The sequence below is a fragment of the Xiphophorus hellerii genome, chromosome 2 (genome assembly GCF_003331165.1).
Source record: "Xiphophorus hellerii strain 12219 chromosome 2, Xiphophorus_hellerii-4.1, whole genome shotgun sequence".
NCBI classification, from domain to species: Eukaryota; Metazoa; Chordata; class Actinopteri; order Cyprinodontiformes; family Poeciliidae; genus Xiphophorus; species Xiphophorus hellerii.
Window position 1 is genome coordinate 32,913,638 of NC_045673.1, and position 8,976 is coordinate 32,922,613.

The window sequence follows — 8,976 nt, forward strand, 5'->3', positions numbered from 1 at the left end:
AAGTTTAAACCTTAAAGTTTAAACCTTAAAGTTTAAACCTTAAAGTTTAAACCTTAAAGTTTAAACCTTAAAGTTTAAACCTTAAAGTTTAAACCTTAAAGTTTAAACCTTAAAGTTTAAACCTTAAAGTTTAAACCTTAAAGTTTAAACCTTAAAGTTTAAACCTTAAAGTTTAAACCTTAAAGTTTAAACCTTAAAGTTTAAACCTTAAAGTTTAAACCTTAAAGTTTAAACCTTAAAGTTTAAACCTTAAAGTTTAAACCTTAAAGTTTAAACCTTAAAGTTTAAACCTTAAAGTTTAAACCTTAAAGTTTAAACCTTAAAGTTTAAACCTTAAAGTTTAAACCTTAAAGTTTAAACCTTAAAGTTTAAACCTTAAAGTTTAAACCTTAAAGTTTAAACCTTAAAGTTTAAACCTTAAAGTTTAAACCTTAAAGTTTAAACCTTAAAGTTTAAACCTTAAAGTTTAAACCTTAAAGTTTAAACCTTAAAGTTTAAACCTTAAAGTTTAAACCTTAAAGTTTAAACCTTAAAGTTTAAACCTTAAAGTTTAAACCTTAAAGTTTAAACCTTAAAGTTTAAACCTTAAAGTTTAAACCTTAAAGTTTAAACCTTAAAGTTTAAACCTTAAAGTTTAAACCTTAAAGTTTAAACCTTAAAGTTTAAACCTTAAAGTTTAAACCTTAAAGTTTAAACCTTAAAGTTTAAACCTTAAAGTTTAAACCTTAAAGTTTAAACCTTAAAGTTTAAACCTTAAAGTTTAAACCTTAAAGTTTAAACCTTAAAGTTTAAACCTTAAAGTTTAAACCTTAAAGTTTAAACCTTAAAGTTTAAACCTTAAAGTTTAAACCTTAAAGTTTAAACCTTAAAGTTTAAACCTTAAAGTTTAAACCTTAAAGTTTAAACCTTAAAGTTTAAACCTTAAAGTTTAAACCTTAAAGTTTAAACCTTAAAGTTTAAACCTTAAAGTTTAAACCTTAAAGTTTAAACCTTAAAGTTTAAACCTTAAAGTTTAAACCTTAAAGTTTAAACCTTAAAGTTTAAACCTTAAAGTTTAAACCTTAAAGTTTAAACCTTAAAGTTTAAACCTTAAAGTTTAAACCTTAAAGTTTAAACCTTAAAGTTTAAACCTTAAAGTTTAAACCTTAAAGTTTAAACCTTAAAGTTTAAACCTTAAAGTTTAAACCTTAAAGTTTAAACCTTAAAGTTTAAACCTTAAGTTTAAACCTTAAAGTTTAAACCTTAAAGTTTAAACCTTAAAGTTTAAACCTTAAAGTTTAAACCTTAAAGTTTAAACCTTAAAGTTTAAACCTTAAAGTTTAAACCTTAAAGTTTAAACCTTAAAGTTTAAACCTTAAAGTTTAAACCTTAAAGTTTAAACCTTAAAGTTTAAACCTTAAAGTTTAAACCTTAAAGTTTAAACCTTAAAGTTTAAACCTTAAAGTTTAAACCTTAAAGTTTAAACCTTAAAGTTTAAACCTTAAAGTTTAAACCTTAAAGTTTAAACCTTAAAGTTTAAACCTTAAAGTTTAAACCTTAAAGTTTAATAAACCTTAAAGTTTAAAACCTTAAAGTTTAAACCTTAAAGTTTAAACCTTAAAGTTTAAACCTTAAAGTTTAAACCTTAAAGTTTAAACCTTAAAGTTTAAACCTTAAAGTTTAAACCTTAAAGTTTAAACCTTAAAGTTTTAAACCTTAAAGTTTAAACCTTTAAAAAGTTTAAACCTTAAGTTTAAACCTTAAAGGTTAACCTTAAAGTTTAAACCTTAAAGTTAGGTTTTGCACAGCAGTACTATTCCTAAAAAATAGTAAAGTACATTATGTTTTCAGCATTGAAGGGTTTAAATGTGCACACTTGTTAAAACTACAAGATATTCACTTTAAGAAAAGTTGTATGACCTATACTCCAATTTTCTCACCACCATGAGCTCACATTTTAGAACTGTACTTAAGGGGCCATGTACAAATATATGTGGAACGTAACCTCCTATCACCTGGCATCCACATGAGGTCATTTTACTGCCACGTTAGTTGTAGACTAGAAAACATTACAGGGGACAGCCAAAATGGGTGATTGCAGAACCCAAAGTTCCCATGGAAGCACCTGATCCAAACAGTATTCTGGTATAAAAAAAAAGAAAAAAAAGGTAGTGGCACAGGGTTAGCATGCCACTACTTGCATAATTACCTAACCCTGCAAGAAGACACCTCACAAAGACGTCAAACTGAAATAAGTGACCATCTCACAACCCAGTATTGTCCATATATACAACTCCAAGATGGGTGTAATTGACCTTATCAGTTGCTACCACACAAGTGGCAAAAAATGGAAATTGAGGGTACTAATTAAGGATCTTGCTATAGCCAATAGCTGGCTGTTGTACTGCAAAGACCAATGTGTGACACACAAAGAAGAGCATCATGCTTTTCTGCATGGAAGCTGCCAAAATGGTCTTGGGCCTCACATGGGCTTGTGAGGCTATAGAAGATTGGACTGCATTCAAGACTCCCGAGTCACCTTTCCCACGTGCTATCCGTTAACACTGCAAGGTTAACATGCAGCATGCTCTGCATTGATTGATTCTCTGCTGGTCTGGTTTGTGTAGAGTACTGGGAGTCTGCTTGGTGGGGCACCGACTCACCTTTATCAAGCTAGCCAAAATGAACTGCGCACCAGATTGGTATGGCTCCCCGTGTCATAACGCTAACCAGGAGGATGAGCATTAGCAGTCATACCAAGTCATCATCACCCAGCCATTGTCCCAAGGAAGAAGAACCTGGACCAGCTGCTGCTTTCCAGATCTCTAGACACTTGCTGGGGTTCAAACCATCATCCCTGAAACGAAACCAAAGAGCCATTCTAGTGCCATCATACACCGCAAGACCTCTAGAATGCTCCGTTGTAACTCCATGACCACATTAATAGGTAAGGGTACTTACCCAAAGCAGCCAGCAGGTGGTTTTTCTTTTTCAAGCTCGCAGCAGGCAACAGTTCAACAATAAACACCCTATTCTGACTCATGGTGCTGATTTTCTACACGTTTCCAAATTCATTCTAAGTCATCTAGTTTGATAGAGGAGTTCATTTTGATGAAAACAGTATATGGTTTGTTAGGGGTTGCAGCAAAAACAGCTGAACTAGAAGCTAAAATATGAAGCCCCACCATGCAATGCATTCTGGGTTTTTTAAAGTCCATTTCTGATGTTCAGAACCGTGATAATACACATTTCTGGCACCTAGCAGGAGCTCAACAATGAAATCAGAAGCTGAGCTGTGATTTCTGTCTTCAAAACAGAGTTTGAAGACAAATAAAACAAAATAAAACTTGGTTAAAATATCAGACTTTTAAAACCAAATTCAAGCCCCTTCAGAGAAGCCTTAAGATAAAACTCCATCATCCAACAGTTATCACTGAGATGACTTTTTAAAGCTGAGCTGAGTTCATTCCAATAACATGAGTTTATTGGAATGAACTCATGTTTATTCCAATAAACATGAATGAACATGAGTTCATCTGTTCCTTTTTACTCCTTAAAAAGTAAAAGGAGAGAAAATCTGTTTAAACATATTTACTTTTAAGGCCAATTCCTGGTGAGCCGAGCAGCATTGAGGCAAAACTCCTTCATTCAACAGAAACTCAGACGAGGTTTTAAAGCTCAGCTGATTTATTTAAAAGATTGAGCTAAAAAAGCAAATCAAAATGTAGTGAAACCTGGTTGAGGTAAGAGGCCACTGAAGTTAGGGTTAAGTCCCAGCGCGATAAGACGTTCCTAGCCAGACTTTGACTAGGTCGAAAAATGAACGGGAGTCTATGGCAGCTACATGAAAGGAATGGGCTAGGACCACCAAACATGGCGGGGACCTGCAGAGGGTTGGAGGGAGAATACGAATCAAGTTTGGTCAAATGAGCACTTCTTTTTGTACTTCACCAATTTTCCATTCTGTGCTCCACCCAGGTCCGTTTAACAGTTTCAGGACCTGACCAGCACCCCTCAGCATCATTTGCTTGAGAAATAATGAGATTTGGAACCTATTGGAACTTCTTCATCGTGCTTGAACAACCAGAGACTGTCAGGATCTGCGGCTTCAGCAGTTCCTCTGGTTTCCTTCTAGGTGGCGTTCGAGAGCTCGCCCGCGTATTCACACACCCTCTCCACAGGTGTGTTTCGGCACACCTGTGGATCATCAGCGGGAGCATATTAGGAGCGGGTTCCCGGCACTTCGTCGCCAGAGTGTTGTCGCCTTTGTGGTACATCTGGTCCTGAGATCTCTAGAAAGATATCCAGTCTGTTTCGCACGCTTACCTGTCCTGTACCTTTCTGTGATTCCTAGGCTCCCTGTTGTCTGGACACTCCATGCGAAGTACGGGATTTGCAGTTCCATCCGCTGAGCTCCCTGACGAGTTACGCCCACCTACCAGCTGTTCGATCACACCGGTCCGCTCCTGATCAGACGCTCCTGCATTACACACCAATTGTCTTTTGTAAATAAATCTTTAATCTGATCTCCTGAGAGAGTCTTTGCATGTGGGTTCGGAGAGTTCAAAACAACATGACAGAGACCAGATGAAGAACCAGACAGGTCCAACTGATGACTTTAGGAGCAACTGTCGTGGCCATTTATGCTAAGGTTTTGTAGTTTATCATTTCTACCAATTTTGTTTTGTTCTTTGGGTAGTTGGAATATATTTAAGTTAATTTAGAATCAAAATTTGTCATTAATTTTTATATTTGGAATTGTTTAATTTACGTTGTTAATTGTTAGACCCTCCCACCAATTTAAGTAATTAATTAAGAACACACCGGGTGCTGGGTGGATTGTTTGGTGGATGTCTGGTGTGGACGGGAGGTTTGGTAGAATGATTTTTTTTTTTTGAACACTTGTTTACACCTTCAAACATTAAATTGAGATTATTTTTCATTTCAACTAAGTTACAAGACCTTTATTTCTACTTTTGCAATAAATGAATCGAGTCAAAGTGCGTACAAATCCCAAACCGCCTGTTACCACCCACAGCCTTTATTGGAGTTTTTATTTTTTGCTTTTTTGGAACGAAAGGCTGCGACAAGCAACTTTATTTCAGATGTATGGTGCATCAGAACCAACTCCTCCTGGTACCAGGTAACAACTGAGCCGGGCCGGGTGGGATCACAGCTTTCATGGTTGCACAGAAAGAAGGAAAGAAAAGGAATATTTAATAGCTGAAGCAAAAAGAGCAACAGCTCTTTAAACCTTAAAGTTTAAACTAAGGGTACCTAGGTTGAGGGAGAGACTCTCCTCTCAGGCAAAAAGTGTGAGAAGAAGACGCAGAATGTACAAGACAAGTTTATTTATTATATGTGTACACAATCAGCTGCATAAAAAATACACAAAGATTTTTTAAAAACTTTATTTGGTCGTTAAACACCCAGCAACCCACATTACATTAGAAGAATTATGAAAATCAAACATGAACCAATCAGCACATTATCCCAGTGATTCTCTGAGGTTTGAATAAATCAGTAAAATCACAGTAAAGAGCCCGAAGTTCTCTAGAAAACTCAAAACATGAAATATGGAGTTAAAAAAGTAAAAACCAAAACAAACTGAGAGAAATTAAAGCTGAGAATCAATGATGACGTAAAACTTCAAGATTTAGCTTTTACAATGAACATAAAATATATAAAATCTTTATTTTCCAGGTTCCACATGTTTCTGAAAACTGCTCTAAGATCAGAGTTTCTGTAGGACATCCAGTTCTAAACTGGTTAAACTGGTTTCTCTGATGGAAGCTGAAGTTTCGCTGCAGTTTCCAGTGAAGCATCTTTTTATCTGTGGAGCTTTGAGGAACATTTTCATGTCAGCAGAAGGACGAAGCAGCAGAGAAAAGAGGTTTGAAGTGTCTTTCATGGCTTCAAAGCTGAACTGAAAATGATTCCCATGTTTCCATTCTCAGACCATTTCTGGTTCCAGGATGAAAATGAATCAGAGAGAAAAAAGATCAACTTTCCAGTTGAATCCAGTTCAGATCAAAACTCCACGAAGCCTCTAAATGGAGCCCAGTTTGAATTGGATCTTTATTGATCCAAAGAGACAAACAATAAATGACAGACACGAGAAAATAAACGGGAGGAAAACCTTGGAGGTCAGAGGTCATCATCATGATCCAGTCAGAGTCTCTTTAGACTCAAACTGCTGCAGCTTCAACCTCTGAGGATCAGCAGGACACTGAGACCATTCTCTACTTCACAGAGATCAGAACCTGCAGAGAGAAGAAGGAAGGAGAGAGCAGATCAGTGAGTGTTTCCAGCCTCTCTCCAGCAGCAGTCAGTGACGCAGCACATCCAGTAGATGGTTTCCAGGCTGCAGTCAGACTGATCTCAGAGCTGTGACCAGGATGAACCCGATCAGTTGTTTCCTGTTGAGCTGAGAGAGCAAACAGATCTGAGATCAGATCTGCTGCTGCCACAGTTTGATGGATGAGGACCACTGTCTCTAGACATGTTGGACGGCTGGAGTCCAGCTGGACTTCCTGGAGACATGGACACAGCAACAACACTCATCTTCACACCAACACAAACGCAGGAACACAGCAAGCTGCTGCTCCTCTGATTGGCTGATTGCTGTCTCTGTGTCCAATCAGGAAGCCTGAACCATTCTCCTCCCACTGAGAAGCTGCAGCTTTAAGAGAGTTTGTAGAAATCTGCTGTCAGAGTTTGTTGGTTCTGATCAGGAGGAAACCAGAACCACAGCTCCATGAAGCCAGCAGCTTGGTTCTGAAGGAGAACCGGGCCACACACACACGCACACACACACATACACCTGTGTGTGGGCGTGTGTGTGTGTGTACATATATACACATACATACTTTTAAGTACAATTCAACAACCTGGATGTCCATGTGACAATATTTTATTAACATTTATTTAAAAAAAAACAAAACAACTACTGTATTGTTTTTACCTCTAAAATATATATTTCTCAAATATCAATTGTTACAGCTAATCGTGGATCCGTTTAAGTAAATTTAAAGCAAGTACACTCTGCGGTCGGAGTCCCGTTCGGAAGTGCGGTCGGAAATGCCCCGAACGGGACTCCGACCGCAGAGTGTACTTGCTTTAAATTTACTTAAATGGATCCACGATTAGCTGTAACAATTGATATTTGAGAAATATATATTTTAGAGGTAAAAACAATACAGTAGGGTTTTTTTTATTTGAAATAAAGGTCGGAGCCGTGGTCTGAGATGCGGGGAGCCGCGTTCGGAAATTCGGATCAACTGACAAAACAGTTGGATTTTTATTTTGCAGATTTTGGTTCAGCTGCTAAATAAAAGCTGGAGAGTTTATATTTTGGAAACCAGTGTAGAGTCTGAAAACATGTTATATATTTAAAACTCAATAATACATCCAGGCTGAAGCCTTTGTGCTATGAGTGACCTACACATTCAACAGACTCAGGCTGCCATATACAGATAAACACCACAGCTGGGAGGCCCAACATATACAAACAGTGGTGCCAAAGCACGTTGACACGTGGCAAGAGGAAGATGAAATCGAACCTACGCCCTTCCTATTACAAGACAACAACGCTACTCTCAGAATCTTGACTTTTGGATCCCACAGAGGAATGTTATTGACAACCTCAAAATATACTTCAGTTTTTCTGATTCAGCTCAATTCTTCCTCTAAAACCAGGTTCTGAGTCTCTGATGTCAGCAATTATAAATCACTGCAATTAGTAAACATGATTTGATTTTAAAATAATTGGACATAATTTATTCTCCTTGTTAATTTATCATTTCTCTTTCATACATTTTATTCATTGTTAGCTTTCAGTGCCTGCGATGGACTGGTGACCTGTCCAGGGTGAACCCCGCCTCTCGTCTGATGACAGCTGGAGCTGGGCCCCACCGGCCCCCCTCACCACCCTGCAGGGATCAATGTGTTCAGATCATGGATGGAAAGATTTTATGGTAGATTGTCTCCCTTAAGACCTCACTGAAAACAGCTTCATAGTTGATGCCTCAACATCAACTGATTCTATGATATTGCTGACTATTTTTTCTACTTCTAACATAAACAGGTAAAGAAGTAACCTAGAAATGTTTCCCCACCCCAGGCATCCGGTCCCAATCATCATCGGTTCCGATGATGTCACATGCATAGCGAGTCCGCTACGTCTTAAAATTGTAAGTCAGACTTTTTTCTTTGCCATTTGTCTGTACTCTTTAAAATACAAGTGTTCTTTTTTTGTAGGTTTCTGTAAAGTGCAGTGAATGGGAATGTTCTGCCGTTGATCCTCACTGTTCTTAGGAAGGAGAAATGTCAGTATGTTTGCAATAATACTGGAATACTGTGATATTAAATAAAACAATACTCTGTCCTTGGTTAAATATTTTTCACATTTCCTCTAAAGTGTACCTTGTCAAGAAAACTGGCCATAAGGGTATGAGATCTTTCCAGGCACACGCAGAAAAAGATGTATAATGGCTTGGAAGAAATAAAGTAATCCTGTAGTTTGATTAAAAGTTAATTAAGTGAATAAGTCGGAATAATATGAGTATAAGTAATCACTCAATAACTTTCTGCAAAGAATCTCTGATTAATGATCTGTAATGATTTAACTATGTAATGATTATGTTAATGATTAACAATAAGACAAAAGATGTGATTTATTGTCAATGAATATGAAGTTGTAATCATTTGAAATCAATTCAAATAGGATGAATGTGTTTAATGAGTTATAATAAATAATAGTGAGTTATAGGAAAAGAGAGGAATGCAGTACAGCCCTGAAACAGGAAATGTCGCAAGCAGTTCTGAACAGATGGCCAAAGCGCGGCAGGATGGGTGGTGCGGTGAGTTTGGCTGAGGCAACGGAAAAAGAGGAAGTACGGGAACTTCCACTATGGTCAGCAAAAACAGGTTGGGAAATGTAGGGACTTTTTCATGAGAGACAGCAGATGTGAAGCAAGTCACGTAGACCAAACCTCC

At 37.0% G+C, this 8,976-nt stretch overlaps 1 long non-coding RNA gene across 1 annotated transcript; it reads left to right on the plus strand.

Moving 5' to 3' along the window:
• The first annotated feature begins 3,928 nt into the window (after positions 1-3,928).
• LOC116730087 (uncharacterized) lies at positions 3,929-4,505 on the plus strand. The gene is made up of 2 exons (XR_004341256.1): positions 3,929-4,250; positions 4,334-4,505. It is a non-coding gene; the product is annotated as an uncharacterized LOC116730087 (long non-coding RNA).
• The last annotated feature ends 4,471 nt before the right edge of the window (positions 4,506-8,976 follow it).